Source organism: Cornus florida, unplaced genomic scaffold (assembly GCF_030987335.1).
Source record: "Cornus florida cultivar Cherokee Brave unplaced genomic scaffold, ASM3098733v1 CherokeeBrave_3.0.0_Hap2_Chr08, whole genome shotgun sequence".
In the NCBI taxonomy this organism is placed as follows: Eukaryota; Viridiplantae; Streptophyta; class Magnoliopsida; order Cornales; family Cornaceae; genus Cornus; species Cornus florida.
In genome coordinates, this window is record NW_026775578.1 from 65,992,134 (window position 1) to 66,008,650 (window position 16,517).

At 37.3% G+C, this 16,517-nt stretch overlaps 1 pseudogene; it reads left to right on the plus strand.

The window, feature by feature from the left end:
• The first annotated feature begins 16,098 nt into the window (after nt 1–16,098).
• On the plus strand, nt 16,099–16,197 carry LOC132272175 (small nucleolar RNA R71; annotated as a pseudogene).
• The last annotated feature ends 320 nt before the right edge of the window (nt 16,198–16,517 follow it).

The following is a 16,517-nucleotide window of genomic DNA, read 5'->3' on the forward strand; positions in this document are numbered from 1 at the left end:
AGGTAGGGATTCGTTAGTACAACGCTATAAAAAAAATGGTGGTTGTTAATGTTTTTGGGATTCGTGAGGTTGTGGTAGGTAAAGATCACTGTAATGACATTATGGTTCGGATGGAGGATTTCATGGTGGTGGTACTTATTAGAATGGCACCGAGGGAGGATAGTGGACTGATGAAAGCTTTATCAGTCTATTCGTGATCTAGACATTATTTTACGAGGGTATCATTTAGAGGAGTTGCTGGTGTTGCACTTGGAGGAGGAACAAAAGTTTCTACACTGTATAAAATGTGGAAATTTTTTATTAGGGTTATCTTTCGCAACAATTAGCTGTTGCTCTGACGTTGATGACAATATGGAGGATGAAAACATTTCATATTCATTTGAAGCAAGGCAAGGAGTCGAATTGACATTTACCTATATTAAAGAAGTAGGGTGTGTCAAGGATAGGAAGGAAAGACTGACCGGCGTATACAAGGAAGCGATACACAGGGTGAATGGACTTTCGATGAATGTAATGACCGGTTGTTTTTATTATCGGTAAGTTTAGCACTAACTGGTGATGCATAGCTACAATTGCAGGGTTAGTTTTTTTTTTAGATATTCCAATTTGAATAATGGGTGCAGATGGAAGCTATTAGGATAGCAGTTCATGTGAGTAGATGGGATTCTGAGACGACTTGGATGCCTCAAAGTGGCGATTCACAATTTGCACTAAGTTCGGTCTGGTGGAAGGGAATAGGGAAAGGGACGTTCTCAGCAACTGATAGGATATTCAGATCTTACGATTCTTTATTGAGTTCACAGTTAACATTTTTAGCTTGGATAATAATGACACTGGCTATTATTACAAAAATTTTGGAACTAAACTGCAAATACTGGGGTTGATCTTTGTGGAGGTGTTACTTTACTCAACTAGAGTTTAAGGTACTGACGGAAGAGTAGTCGTTTTGTTAGGGTTGTCAGAAGGAATGCGATTTAAAATTGGCACTTCTTCTCAATGCACTCGGACAATTATAAGATGCATCAGGACATCGATTTTCTGGTCACGTGAACAGGATGATGTAAGACGTGTTTAATTTGTCTATCTAGATTGGTTGTTTTAAATTAATGTTATGCGTTTGATATGCATGCTCGGACTATGGGTGATTTAGTTCTTTGTTAAGTTTAAAATCGATATATGGTTCAATTAAGGCATGGTTGATTTGTCACATATAACTAAACATACTTAAGGCGGCATGGGTGATTTGCCACAGACATGGTTGAATTGTTGGCATGGTTGATTTGCAAAGGTTTAACACAATATATAAAAAATAAAAAAATAAAAAATAAAAAAAGAAAACGGGCATGGTTTATTGGCCAAAGTATAAATAACTATACTTAGGAAGGCTTGGGTTAGTTGCCAAGTTGTGACTCAATCTATTCGTACTGATAGGGCTGAGTCCACACGAGAACAGAAATGAATTTTAATGAAAATAATTCGGAGTTTCGTGAATTTCGAGGACGGAATTCCTTTTGTTAGGGGGGAAGAATGTAATACCCCTATTTTCCAAAAGGATAAAATTAGAATTTAAAGTTTATTTTTGTACATTTTTAATTGATTTTGTGTCTATTTGCTTCATTGATTTTGTGTCTATTTGTGTATGTGTTTAATTGTTTTACTTTTATTTGATTTAATTGTTCATTTTGTATTTGAATTTGCCTTATTTGATTAATTAGTCTATTTAATTTAATTGTGGTTAGTTGCTTTATTTTTATTTTATCTGATTGGATGGGTTGGATTACATGGGTACGGTTAATACTCATGTTTTTTTTATATTCATGTATTTATGGGGATATATGTATTTTTGGGTTAATTTAATTATTAGGAATTATTAATAATTATTAGAAATTATTAATAATTAAATTAGAATTAATTATTATTAAATGAATATTATAATTTTAAGGTTTCGTTTAATCACACGAGTTAGCCGACTTAGTATGATTTTATTTTTCCCATCTCCTCTCAAAATTAGAATTAGGTTTTCTTTAAGCCAATATAAATACAACAATAGGTCATCTTAGGGTTTTGAAAAATAAACATAGACCCTATTCACGTATATAAGGGTTTATTTACAGAGAGCTTTTACAGTGAAAACAGAGTAGGTTGTGAAAAAAACAAAGAGGGTACAATCGGGGTTTTCGGCTGTGGATCAACGGAGGGACCTAGGAGAAGGGAAGGTGAAACAGTAGGAGGTTGAGTTGACAGTAGACAGATGTAATCAGAAATGCTTAGAAGGACGGCGACAAGGTTTTGGTTACAAAACTATATAAGCAAGTTCTATTTTGTCTCTCTCCCTTTAGTCTGTGTTCTGTGCATTCTTAGATGTTCTCTAGGATCTTAAACGGTTATTAAATGGATCATGCATGCTTAGTATAGATTAAATTAATTATCTGCATTGGTTGAAATTAAACTGAAGTCATTCTTGGAAGTTTGGTTTCACTTTTAAATATTTGAGCATGTTGAAACGGTAATTGTTTTGATTGTTCAGTTAACACAAATTATGGTAAACAAAGGACTGGAGTGATAATTGGATATTAATGGAATATTACATGCATAACAAATGATTAATTACTCATCTGTATGTCTTTAGCTTAAACTATAATGGTTTCTGGAAGTTGAAATATGTGGCCAGTTGTTAAAACGTAATTAAATCGGCAAGGTTTTTATAGTTCTTTTTTATGCAAACGGGTTGGAATAAATAACTGGGATATTACTGGACATATATTAGACTCCTAAGGTCAATATAAATGAAGAACGGAGGGGTTGGAATCAGTCGGAAATGAAGAAGATGGAGTGGAAATGGAACAAGGCTCAGAGAGGGGGATAGCAGGCTCCATAAAAGAGGGAGCGAGCTCCCTCAAAGTGCAAAGCCGGCTCTGGGGATTCAAGAGCCGGCTCCTAGCTCTCAAGAGCCTACTCTCCCACGTGGGGAGGTGGCTCCAAGCACAAAGAGCCTGTTCCCAAAGTCTGGAGCAGGCTCTCTCTCAAGTATAGTTTTCTGAATTTTTTTTTTTTTTTTTTTACGAGCAGTTTTGAGACTGTAGAAGTTGTGAACTGTTTGGGTTAAGTCTGGGACTTCACAGAGTGATTAAAAATTTAATCTTGAGTGTTAATAAGACCTTTAATTGATTAAATTTACTTCTAAGGAAACGGGACAAATAGTATAAAATTATTAAACATTCTACGCTGCTAATGGATAGGAAGGACTAAATTGCTAAATCTTGTTTTAAAAATTTAACGGATTGTGGCATGGACTTTAAACATGATATTATGCAATATTAGAGCCGCATTAAATAAATTAATGTCTTTGGGCTCATGGATTTAACCGTAGGAAAGTATACAACGGTGCAGGCGGTTAACGGATGGAAGGAGTTTTGTTGCCTAATTTAGTTTTAGCAAATTAACGAAATATTTGTATAATTATAAATCTTATTTTGGTTGTGTGCTAGAGTCATTTATTTATCAAGTTTGATCTGTGCATACCTTGGATGTTAATTGTTAAGATACAAAATTCTTTTCTGTAGTACATGGATTTAAGCTTGGATGTTAATTGCTGTAATAATAAGCACTACTCGGCAATTATTTGGATTATGGTTTGGACTTAAATTGCTGAACAAACACTTAGGTTCTGTCAATCTTATGGATGTTGGCCTAGAGTTAATTGAAGAATTAATTATATATTATCTGTCATTTACCTAGATGGATGCTGGATTTTAAATTGGCGAACAATTAAACTTGGTCTCGTTAATTACATGGTTATTATTATGGATATTTAGTTGATGATCTGTTTTAAACTCTGTATTTATCAACTATATGGATTATGTGGACTTTATTTGATGTGCTGCTCATAATGTTGCCTCAGTTACGGATCATTTGCATGGTATGCACCGGTATGGGACGGTGGTATACGGAGGGACGGATTAGGTCACAATGCTAATTCCTACCCATTCATACATACGGAATAGATTAACTAAAACAGTTAAATCCTACATGGTTTCATGTTCTATCAATTAAAACAGTTGAACAACATATTGGATGGTTGTTAATATTTCTGTAATACGAAGGGTAGGGATTTAATTAAAACATTTAAATCCTAATTATGTGTCGTGTCTGGACGACGAACAGTTAACCGACACAACATATTATTTGGAGGGAATTTATATACATATAATTTTTGTTAGTCTGTGCGGCTGAACAAGCTGAACGACTAACTGGATTTTTTTTTATGGTTGGATAGGATCAGACTTTAAATATATATTTATGGTACCGCGGTATGAGCTTGAGTCTCAGGATCGTTGGTTAGGGAGCGTATATGTAGTAGGATGCGTAGCTGGCTATGCTGGCTGTGGCATACCCTGTTAAGCTTAGGTAGTCATGCCCACTCAGGTGCGTTTTGCATGTTGCCTTCTATTCAGGTTGAGACCCTCATCATAGTCTAGTGAGAGTCCTGTAGTGTGGATATATATCTATTTACGGACTATATAGTTATGGTTGAGACATCTAGGATGTATCTGCATATGGGGTCTCTGTTTGGATTGTAGTTTGGATAGAACTTGTTCGTGGGCCTGACCCATCATTATTTTTCAGGTAACAGACGGTTCCAGGTGTGAGAGCTTGTTCGTGCTGAGCAGAGACGGTTACTCACTCTTCCGACGATATAGGAGTTTTTTCATGTTTTTGCATTGGAGTTTTTCAGTTGTTGTTTTTCAGTATGGGAGGTTATTAAGGGTCCACTAGATGGATTCCCGAGTTGTATTAGAATTGGAAAAGTTGGATGTATGAAATTAATTCTTTATTTATAAAATTTTATTCTGGGGTCTTCAGTTTTGGAATATCATTCCAGTTTCTTTTCAGCCGCTTTATTTATTCTTGTTTATCTTAACTATATTATGTGTTCATTTATTGCTAATTGGTTTGATATCTTTGGGTAATTGGGCGTGGACCTGGCTAACCTGCATCCAGAAATCCGGGGGTATCACACACCCCTAAGGACTTACAAGCTCAAATCAACTAGGCTACAAATCAAAACAACCTCCATCTAATCATTTCCCACTTTTCACCTTTGGGAGAAGTCTTCACTTTTTATTGCTTTTGCAATTTTTTTTTTTTTTTTTTTTTTTTTTTTTTTTTTTTTTTTTTTTTTGAATAAACAAGTTCATTTATTAACCTAGAGTTTGGGCCCTCCAGCTTTCGGTGCGAGAAGTTCAGTGCTTGATGAGGCTAGAATCCCGGCTACTTAGTGAAAAGGGGTTGTTATCTACCTTTATCAAGAATGAAAGTTTTTAATGCACTACTAGCCCAATTGGGATATAACCAATTCAATAATCAACAAAGCATGTACCCCACAAATGAATGCTAGTGTGTGCCTGTGCTAGTGTAGAATACTAGAGTGAATCTCAAAACAATCACAAAATCAAGATGATGTGAACCACAAATGCAAGCAAGATATCAATCTTTCAAAAAATTTACTCCTAAATGGCATCCACAAGGCATACAAGGAGTATTGGACTCTCAAGTCAAGCAATTTTTAAATTTTAAGCAATATAATTCTCAAAAGATCAAAATCATTGTTAATCATGGTCCAATCATAGAAAATCCCTCAAATACACAAGTCATGCTCAAAATTTTGAATTTAAAAACAAACACTGTGTGACGGCCCTGGTTTTTAGGTCAATGCGTCAGTGATGAACCGAAAGGATGATCCGATAACGGATCCAAATGCGGAAGCGAAAACAGAAAACAAGACTCTAAGAAGTCAAAGTGACCTTCCATGAGGTCGTGGAACTCAACAAGAATTGATGCGAAAGTAAAAGATTGAAAATATGACAAATAAGCCACGAGGGGCAAAATAATCATTTCTAAAAACTATAGATTCGGGTGCCACCGAGCACACCACTGGAAAGACAATGAAAAACTAATCAAGATGGACTCAAGAATCGCATGATTCGGAGTCCAGACGAAGGAGAAACGGTGTGATGAAGAAAAACGAGCACTTAAGGCAAAAAGGATAAACAAGTAATTATCCAAGAAGAACCGGGTGCAACCGATCACACCGTTGGAAAGACAGCGAAAAATTAGTCAAGTTAAAAAAAAAAATTCACTTAAATCGAAGTCCGGATGAAGGAGAAAAGGCTAAAAGAAGAATTGATGTCCCGGCAGCCCGACGAGGGGCCATGACAGCCCTATGCGCACGCCCATGCGCGCGCCCATAAAGCTGTTGTATGGTTTTTTTTCAGAAAAATCCGGAACAGAGGCTGAATTTGGAGGCCTAGATGAATTTTGTTGCAAAAACACAAAGAAGAAACCCCCCTCAAAATTGAGTTTTCTACGTGATTAGTGAGAGAATTAAAAAAAAAAAACTCACTGTAAAATGGCCAAAATGCCCTCCCAAGAAATCTGGTCAAAAGAGCTAAAAAGCTGCTAAAATGAAAACTGGAAGCTGAAACTTCACGGGGGATTTCCGGTACCACGACGATGTTTTCTAGAAAAACACGAAGAAGAAACCCTTCCTAAAATCACGTTTTCTAATCGACTATGTTGAAAGAAGAAAATAAAACTGATGTGAAAGGCCTAGAATACCCCTAGATCAGATTATGCAACAAAACCTCAAAATGAGTTCCTAGGAGGCTCAAATTGCCAAGGAAGATGTTTTTTTTGAAAACGATCATTCACGCAAACGTAACTTACCTATTAGGATGTGTTACAATGGTCCATGGCTTAAAAATACCACCGATGCAAAATTCGACCCCCCAACGGGCAACAAGGCAAAGATGAATAAGAAAAGGAAAATTTGAAAACCAAAATTAACAAATGATTTCAAATTACCGTTTGGCCCTTGGCCACACTTCATACATGATTAATGAGACCCTATGAAAGAATAAAAATGGAATTCCCACACCCGATGCAAGCATAATAAAGCAATGACTCGGCATTTTTCAATATTATCATAATATTTCATGAAGTTAAAAGTTACATAGGAAACAAATTAGATGTCATTGGCCTATGGCCTCATCTCACACATGTCAAATACATTATAAAGATTGTACTTATGTACACATTACAAAAATATAATCAAATTTACACATTTTGACATATAAAGCTATAAATGGCATTTCAAGCCAACATTTTCAAGAAATGAGAACTTTAAGTCTACAAATCATCCAAGCATGATGTAAATCCCGAATCTTGATCCCGGTACTTGAAAAATGTCCCCACTACGTGGGTGAGTAACATAAAGTTACTCATAGGAGATGAGCATGCATCGACCTAGCGTTTTACAATTATATCGCCTTAAGGTGAAACATGTCAAAGAGGCTCATGCCACCTAACGTCTATGTCAAGTAAGACTCAGGGATCATCCTAAGCTACTCATGCATTTTAAAGTGAACAACGACATACAAGTATACATGCTTAAGTATACTAAACAATGTTAACATGTTATACAACATACAAGCATACATTTCTAAGTATACTAAACCACATTAAGATAAGTCATGCAATGTCTAAGCATATTTACACAAGTATGCATTTTATATGAAAATCTCGTAAATCAAGTATACCGACACAAGTATACTAAGCTAAGAGAGATACGCCTAAAACAAGTATACACGGCACAAGCATACTAAATGAAATCTAAACTCACAGAGTAAGCATACAAGTTCAAGTACACTATATGAGATCTAAATGCACAAAACAAGTATACAGTTTCAAGTATACTAAGTAAGATTCAAATATCCAAAGTAAGCATTAATTTTCAAGCTACAAGTAATCCATGATTAACAACTTGAAATTGAATGCGAAATCAAAGTAGAAAGACTAGAACATGTGGTCACTAGACCAAGCAAGTATTTTTGGGTAATTACGACCCACAAGGCACTACCTAATGCGCACATGGATAAGTTATTCAGGGCAATTACAACCCACAAGGTACTACCTAGTGCGCACTTATGACTTAGAAGACTCTTGTCTCCGTACTAGAGCCAAACCCTAGCCATTACGTGAAATATGTCCTTACAAGCTTTCCAAAATCAATAAGTCCAAAACTTATACAAAAATTAATAAGTTAGACCAAACTTATACCAAATCCACTAACGCATAAAGCCCTCTTCCATGCACAAATAAGGTTAAATCCACACAAAACATGTCCTAGAATTCAAGTCTAGATAGCATATGACATGTCAAGTCTCCAATATGCAATTTATACACCAAAACAATAATATTTTACAGCAATTGAACCACATTACCACACTAAGCCACAAGTACTAAATAAGTCCCAATTTAGTAACTAGCTTCTAAGGTAAACAATTATAATATTCTAACAAGCTATACACCTACACAAGATATATCTAAGCAAGCTATGCAAGTCAATGATATTCTATATCATGCTAAGTCCAATTACCATTTCAAGATGTCTCAAGTACTAATTCTACATCAAATTTGTAACATGCTCACAAGGTGATTAACCAGACCACATTTCAAGGGATTATCAACCTATTACCTCCAATAACAATATAAGTGACCAACACACTTAAAATAAAATTAATTAAGCTCATTAATTAATTTTTCTCTAGATTTTCAAACATATCTAAATGTCCTCAATTTAATATATGTTAAAGAACTCACCAAAGCCTACTTTAATATCACATTACAAGTTGATTCCATGCTTGATACAACTAGGTGAATTAAATTTTCACAAAAGATAAATATTAAATAAAATTTGCAATTCTTATTCAAATAACCCCAATTTAATATATATCAACCACCATACCAAGGCCTAAATTTCTAGCATGCCACAATTTAATTCTAAGTTGCCTAGCATCATGAGAATTAAATCTTAAACAAAGAAAATAATTAAATTAAATTCTAAAAACTTGAACAAGGCATGCTCACAAGTTGTATATGCTTATAAAACAATCAATACAATAATAGTATAAACCTAAGACACCCCTTACCTCAATTTGAGATGAAAATCTCAAAAGCCATCAAAACGAAATGGCTCCGAATCCGACAATATTTTGGGGTTTCGTCAGGGACAACGCCATGAACGATAAACTCCAAAGAGGACCCATGAAAATCATAACTTGACTTCAAAAACAAACTCAAAATTTGGCCAGAAATGGGTTCTAACACGGGTGAAAGAAACGCGTAGTCAACACGAACACAAAACGCAAAGGCCCTACTATGTTTTGACAAAGAAATGAAGTTCAAATGAGCAGAGAGAAGGTGACAGCCTCCCTTAGGTTGCCATGGAAGCTTCAGGTCGTGCAAGAGAGTGGGGAAGATGAAAAAATAAAATATCTCATCCCCCTTTTATAGAAATCTCAAAAAGTCCCCTAAACGGGCCCCGCCGAGTTCAGAAAAGTGAAATTTGAGCAGACGCGCTCAAATGATGAAACTCTATGAATAAAAAAGATTCAAAATAAGAAAATAAGAATAACGAAAGAAATGGAGTCAAAAACTGAGTCCCGAGAAGAAAGTTATGCCCTAAACAAGTTTGGCGCAAACTGGGGCCAAAAACCCTGAAACTGGAAAACATCGACCAGAAGGGACTTCTAAGAGTTTATGACTCGATGAAAAGTGAAAATGAATCCTGTACGAGGATCCAGGCTCAAAACAAGATAATTTGCAATAACTTTCATTAATTGCACAATGGCCCCCACAAAAAGGGTTAACTACAAAACTGCCCCAGAATGAAAATATCGTCCAAAAGATATTTTCTTAGATACACCTAAAATAAAATATCTTTAAAAGATATTTACGAAAAACACCCCAAGAAAAGAAATTAATTTCAAAGAATTATGCATCCATGCCCCTATGGACACCGGGAGCAACCAGAGTACTTTCCTACAAAAGTAAAGATACGTATTTCATGGAAACCACTCACGATAAAGATACGTGAAGTCAAAAACCAACTCCGAGTACAAGAAGTGAGATTTTGCATACAAAGTGACAAACGGAGAAAAAACGAAATAGGGAAAAGGACGAAATAGGAATAAGGACAAAAAGTGAATATTGTCGAAAAACGAAAATTGTGGAAATGACTCGGTCCTCAAAGGAAGTTGTCAATCCACGGAAAAGAGTCTCAGAAACCATTTCCGAGCACTCAAGATGACACTAAGGGACGAAAAACCATCCACAAAAAAGAAAAGACAACGGAAAAAATTTATCTGCAAAATTTGAGGAAAAAGGAAAAGGAAGAAAATGACCAGGTCATTACACACTGCAAAACACCACTACCCCTAAACTTAAATGGCACAGTGTCCTTAATGTGCAAAGAGAACAAAAGGGAAAGAGTATACCAGTACAACTAAGGCAAAGAATGGCTGGGATAGAAGTATCCAAAGTGGGTGGCATAGCCCCCCCAAACTTGGGATTAACTGTGGTCCTGAAATTTTAGCACTTAGATAAAACTCATCAGATAACAAAAGGGATAATAACAGTGCACAGTGGACATGCAAGTGTAAATGGGATAGCAACTGAAAATAGAGAGAGGTATAAGGGTGGTCCTAAAAATTTTGGGCAATACTCTCTCTCACTGAAGTCACTGGGATGCACCTGATAGAGTCAAACAGATAGATATAAGAATATGAAAATAGGACATCCATAAAGAAAGCACATATAAACCAAAAATAAAGTACAGTACATCCAGTATCAAAGCCGACAGACATAGCTGCAAAAATAATATAACAGTATAAAAAATATGCAGATATCACACATATATATAAGAGGAGTAAGAAAATATGGAAATCATGAAGAAGAGGTAGGACGGGCAGGGCTCGCTCTGCGAATGTCTCTGGATAGATCTCTGAATGCGGTCATGACATCCATGCGGAGGGAAGTAATGTCAGCTCTAATGGAGACAGTCTCTGCGCGGATAGATACCACGGTGTTCTCCAGAGTCTGAAGTCGCTCTCCGAAGTCGGGTATGTGACCAGGAGTCTCAGGTGCCGCTGGAGCGGGAGAATGATGATCCTGAGCCTGCTCCTAATCATAAACAGGTGACCCAACTAGAGAGTGCTGCTCTGGGTCGTCTGCAGGCTGCTTAAATCAATGTCCTTATGTACAACAGTCGGATCGACTACGACGTCGTCCGCTGCCGGGTCTACTGCTGCTGCTACCACCTGCTCCTCTCTCTCTCTAACTCCTCAGCTGCCTCAGCAGCATCATCCCGGAGACTCTTGATAAGAGCGTTGTAGTTCTTATCCCAGTCCTTTTTCTTGAAAAAACTGGCCCCAGACTCAGTCTGCTCCCGTGGATGGAAGGGATAACGCTGATCACGTAGAATCTGGGTGATAAGGTGGACGAATGGGAGATACTTAGCCCTTTTGGGCTTTGCCTTGCTGATGTGGTCGACATACAGCTTCATTATGACGCTCCAGATGGGCGCTGGGATAGATAGCCAATACCCTGTATAGGGTACGTATAGAGCTGTCAGATAGTCGCCACGCCTCTGTGTCTTATGGCCGGCCATGAAGATGTTACGAAATAAGACAGAGTCAAAAAACCATAGGTCATCTGGAAGATAGGTCCAGGTGGTGAAGGTCTCGCCACTGACATAGTGACCTGTGAGTAAAACGGCCATATCTGCATATGATGGCCAGTAGAGAGTGGGATATGTGTCATGTTGCTCTAGAGGGCAGACGTGTGGACACTGGCAAGATTTGGACAATGTGTCCATAGTGATGCGAATCGGGTAGCTGTCAATGGTGGTCCGTAGCTCCGCCAGGTTACTCGAGGTAGGCCGGTTGTTCTGGAAGAACATCCGGACCAACCTTAGGTACACTGGGTATGAGACAGGGGCTACTATGGCTGAGATGCCCCTCCGGAATATATCATCATATGTTGATCGGCTAAGTACCAATCTGGAAAAGAAGTCTATGTCGAAGACCGACTCATGCGCCACTCGAAGGCGTGAGTATCTATGTAATGGCCAGTCTAACTGCTGGGCTGGCAGAGCTGGCTGTGGTGATGGAAATGGTATGTGCTCAGCCTCAACGTCAGCCTGGGAAGAAGATTCCTCGGCTGAATAGTGCAATCTGGTGTCAGATATGGGAGACTGAGGTGGAGTGGGCTCTACTGGTTCCTCCTAAATGGGGTCCTAGGCATGAGATGGACCTGCCTTGTCATCCAAACTCTACCTGCCCCTGGGGTGATAGTGTCCACGAGCTACAATCTTGACTCTAGCCATGACTTGTAAAATAAAAGGAAAACTTGCAAAATGGGAGTCAGTGCCAGCATAAAGAATTAAAACACAATTTATAGAATCATGTATATCAAATAGGATAGACAAAACAGATAAGAAACATGAATCTATGCAAGTGATAAGGAATGAGTGACATAATGTGAAGCATGCTAGACAGTATAAGTATAAAATGCATCCAATGTGGAAAACACATGCATTGGGCATGTATAAGATAGCATGAAACACAAGAGATGGTGAGTAAGATGTGTGAAACAAATCTGTGAAGTTCGATCGATCACAAAAATGTGAGATTGATTCAAGGTTGATCGATCAAGAATAAGTGAGATCGATTTGCGACAGATCGATCGAATAAAAAGTTCGATCGATCGAACTGTGAAGTGAAACTCGAAAAGTCATAGATCTATGACGTGGATGGCATGGGCCTTCACGAACATGGTCGTGGGCCCATTTACACAACAAAGAATCAAATTGGGTCACTTGATTCGGCCATATTCCAAAAATCAAATCAAAAACAAGAAAAATACAAAACACATATATATACATATATATACACAGAGCTCAAAGCTTCATCCATGGCAGTAGGCATCATGAAGACAACTAGATCTAACAGTTAAAGCACGTGTTTATGAAATCGAAGCTTGAATTAAAGAGGTGAGGTCTCGGATCTTACCGGAATCTAGAGAGAAGGTGAGATGAAGATGAGGCCTTAGATCCGAGAAGAGATAGAGAGATTTAATGCTTGGGATGCTCGCCAAAGTCTCACCGGAGATGCAGAAGAGTTGGGATGCAGCGGCAAAGGGGGAATGATGGTCTGAGATCGATTCTTGTGGAATCGATCGAATGACCATGAATCGATTTTTAAAAACATTCCCTTGCCAGTTCGATCAATTGAACTGAATCCTTAGATTGATCGAACTGACATCGATCTCTCCTCTTAAATGACAAAGTATTTTTGGGATTTTTGAAAAATAAAAAGTAAAAATAAATAAAATAAAAAGTAAAAATATTTTTAGGATTTTTTTTTTAATAATTTAATTTTTTTTGGAAAATAAAAAAAAATGACAATAAAAATTAAATAATAAAATATATATTTTTTTGGAATTTTTGAAATTAAGAAATTAAAACAAAGTCAAAACAAGGTCAAAATTGAAAAATAAAGAACCAAGATCGATCTCAGAATACCTTCGATCGATCGAGAATGCATAGAATTGAAGAAATGTTTAATCGATGGGACAAAGAGGCTTTTGGATGCAGGTGGATACAGGTTCAAAATTTTCTAAGTGTTGGAACTGCAAATCGATCCAAAATAAAGTTAGATCGATCGAAGAACTAAAGATCGATCGAGGAACAAGTTCAAACGATGGGACAGAGAGCTGAAATATGCAGGTTTTGTTTGAACGATTGGACAAAGAGTGATTTGGATGCAGGTTTGATGCATGTGGGATGTTTGATTGATCGAACTCATTTTGAGATCGATTGAACTTATGCAAAATGCTCAATTTCAACATAAAAGTGCATGCAATCCTAATCACAATTCCTAGCAATGCATATGAACCCAAAGCCAATACCTAGACTTCATAAGAAATGAAATTAAAGATAAAAATGAGGGAGGAATAGGGGTTTGACACCCTACGAAATGTCTTGCTAGTCTTTAACGTCTCTAGCAAGACGTTGGGCTCTTTTAGCCCGGATCAAACATCTTATAGTGCATCCCCTCTTTGATGGGGTGATAAGTGCTTTGAGCTCCACCCAACAAATGGTTCCCTAAGGAACTTATTGGATTAAGCTCAAAAGACATTTTTGGTCCTTGGTCAAAACAATCTTTAGGCTTCCACGCCCTTTCAAAACAAGACTTTGAAACAATTTTCTTTGGTTTCAAGGTTAAAGATGGACTTTTTGAGACTTTGGTCTCACACAATAACTCAATTCCTTCACATTTAAGGTTATGACATTTCTCTACAACATTCACTTCTTCATGCTTGTCAAATGAATTGGGGGTTGGATTAAAAATATTCAACTTTACCTTCATGTGGCCAAATGATATCTTCATTATCCCCGTCCTACAATTAATGTTGGCATTCGCGGTTGCCAAGAAAGGACGGCCAAGGATAACGGGAATTTGGCTCTTACGATTTGTGACCGGTTCCATGTCAATGACAACGAAATCAACGGAAAAGAAGAATTTATCAATCTTAATCAATACATCCTCAATGATACCCTTAGGCTTTTTGATGGATCAGTCGGCAAGTTGTAAAACCACCGATGTCAGTTTCAAGTTTCCTAAGCCTAATTTGACATATACTGAGTATGGAAGAAAATTAACACTTGCTCCAACGTCAAGAAGAGCTCGATTAATGATATAATCACCAATGATGCATGAAGTGGTAGGTGAACCGGGGTCCTTAAACTTTGGAAGAGTGTTATGCTGCAAAATTGAGCTTACTTGCTTGGCTAAGACCACTTTCCTAGGTGCTTGGCTTTTGTTCTTCCTCTTTTGGGTGCATAAGTCTTTCAAGAACTTGGCATAAGTCAGAATTTGCTTGATTGTATCCAAAAGTGGAAGATTGACTTTCACTTGCCTAAACACATCCATGATTTCATTTACTTTGGCCTTTTGCTTGTCAATTGAAATGGATCATTTTAAGGCATCCAAAAATGGAGCTTTTGGCTCAAAAACCTTTTCAGAAATTTTCTTTGAAGTCTCTTCAACATAAGAAGTTTTGAAATCATTTTGCAAATCTTTTTTTTCAAAATCACTTTTCAAATCACTTTTCAACACATTTTCATTTGAAAAATCATGCATATGCAATAAAAGAGGAATAGGATGTGAAACGGGACGGGCGTCAACTTTTGGTTGCACCGGTTCACTCTTTTCATTGGACATACCCACTTGGTTGTCCACAATCTTCCCACTTCTCAAGGTAGTCACCGCATTGACATGTTCTATTGTGTGACCTTCCGGTGAGGAATAAGTCTCCACAACATATTGTTGCTTTTGTGGGGCATTCAAAGGCATTTTTCCTTTCTATCTAGCATTCAAAGTACTAGCTATTTGCCCTACTTGGGTTTCTAGCTTTGCAATGGATTGAGAGTGAGAATGAAGTAGTTGTGTGTTTGCCGCTAGAGTGCCCAAAGCGGTTAAAACTTTCTCTTCAAAAGCAGGACTTCTAACATTTCCTTGGGAATATGATGGTTGATTAGGAAAATGAGAATTAGAGAATTGGTTTCCTTGTGATTGGTATGATGATATAAAACCTTGGGAACCTTAGCCTTGTATTGGAGGTGGAATGTATTTTCCTTGAAAACCACCTTGGGAAGGGTTTGAGCCCTCCCCTTGGCTTTTCCAAGAGAAGTTCGGTTGATTTCTCCAACTAGGATTATAGTGATTGCCATAAGGATTGTTCCCTTGATTCACAAATGTTGCATTTACTTGTTCATGATGCTCACTTTGCACATGTCTATGGGGACAATTAGAAGTAGAATGTAAAACACTTGAACAAGTCATACATGTCTCATTAGATACATGATGAGAATGGTTAGGGAAGGAAGATACTTGATTTGCCGAGTTTTGGTTGATTAAGAATTGATCAAACCTTTGAGATAATGATTTCATCTCGGCGGCAATTTCATTGGAGTGGTCGACTTGATGTAAGCCAACACTCTTCCTACCACTAGAATTTCTACCATTCTTCGAAGATAAAGTACGATGCAAAGAATTTTCACTCATGCTCTCATAAAGATGCCACACGTCATCCTCATGCCTATCAATGTAAGAGCCACCCATGAAAGCATCAACCATGCCCTTGTAATTATCCGATAAGCTCTCAAAGAAATATTGAACTAATTGCCATTTGGGCATGTCATGATGTGGACACTTTTTAAGCAATTCATTAAAGCGTTCACATACCTCATGAAATGTTTCCCCATCCCCAAGTGAAAATTCCCTAATTGAAGTTCTCATGGCATTAGTCTTAGAAATCGGATAGTACTTCTTCAAAAACTCTTGTTGTATTTCTGCCCAAGAAGTTATTGAAAAAGGTCTAAGATTGTTAAACCAATATTTTGCCTTGTCTTTAAGGGTGAATGGAAAAAGTTTAAGCCTTAAGACCTCTTCCAACATGTCTGTGTATCTCACGGTGGAACATACTTTAAGAAACTCATCCAAATGCTTGTAAGGTTCTTCATTTAGAAGTCCATGATAATTAGGAAGCATTTGAATGGTTTGTGGTTTGATCTCATAGTGGTGTACTCTAAATGGTGGCAATTGAATGCATGT